The following is a 1,058-nucleotide window of genomic DNA, read 5'->3' as shown; positions in this document are numbered from 1 at the left end:
AATAAACGTAAATACAATTATAAGCACAGAGATACTTAGAGATAAATTCATAACGGAAGCAGACATAAAAACAAATAGATTTATAATAACACATATATGAACACATATAAATTGATTATCAATGATCCACACAATTTAATTTACAACTCACAGATAGATGCACAAATATATTTATAAAGTTCCCGCACAGACATCCAAATTCATTACAAATAACAAAACATTACACAAATAATAAAACACGTCTATGGTGAAAATCTATGGAGTCTCAATAACTGAAGGCTTCTTGCAGAGAGCCGGCATCGACACGATGGGATGAAAAGCTTCATTCTGTGTTGAATGATTCGATGATTCATTGTCTTCCTCCTTGTTAGACAGGTGGAACAGGCAGCTGTATGATGGGAGCACAAAGACCACAGGATATGCAGCTCTAGTGGCGCAATCGGTTAGCGCACGGTACTTATATGACAGTACAGGCTTGGGAAATGCCGAGGTTGTGAGTTCGAGCCTCACCTGGAGCAGCCGATGCTTTTGCATGTGATGTTTGCACTTTTCAGAGTTTGAGGCCGTTTTATGTTCATTCATCTCTCTTGTCGATTCCGCCATTTACCACGGTGCTGTCTGTCTCGCTGTTTCGCTGCGGTTATTCCGGTGTCAATCTGTGGGTTATTTCTGATTGAATACTCGTGCCTGTTCCCCACATGAAATAAATGAGGGCATCAAACAATTCCTCATCTGGCACTAGGGAGCGAATGAACCAAAATTTAAAGGACGATATAGTTTATTGTAAATATAACATTCCCTCTTGAGTGGTATAGGTTCAATTCTGTACAAAACCAAACTATGATCACAACGTGTTTCCATTAAGCCAGCGTTTACTGTATTGTCGCAAGCGCTACCATTGTAGCTCAAGGAGATTCATAATTAATAAGCGTAGAAATCAAGCAATGAAACGGTAGAGATGGTTCTGAGAATGTGGAATGCCCTCGCCCAGACCAACATTTAAAACAAGGTTTAAAAACTGGCAGCGTGCAGGAGGAAGGGAAGAGAGGAAAGTGAGC

At 40.1% G+C, this 1,058-nt stretch overlaps 1 non-coding gene across 1 annotated transcript; it reads left to right on the top strand.

The window, feature by feature from the left end:
* Positions 1-424: 424 nt before the first annotated feature.
* On the top strand, positions 425-518 carry trnai-uau (transfer RNA isoleucine (anticodon UAU)). The gene is made up of 2 exons: positions 425-462; positions 483-518. It is a non-coding gene; the product is annotated as a tRNA-Ile (tRNA).
* The last annotated feature ends 540 nt before the right edge of the window (positions 519-1,058 follow it).

The sequence above is a fragment of the Pristiophorus japonicus genome, unplaced genomic scaffold (genome assembly GCF_044704955.1).
Source record: "Pristiophorus japonicus isolate sPriJap1 unplaced genomic scaffold, sPriJap1.hap1 HAP1_SCAFFOLD_47, whole genome shotgun sequence".
NCBI lineage: Eukaryota > Metazoa > Chordata > Chondrichthyes > Pristiophoridae > Pristiophorus > Pristiophorus japonicus.
Note: the sequence above shows the minus strand (reverse complement) of the source record. Positions and strands in the feature narration are given on the sequence as shown.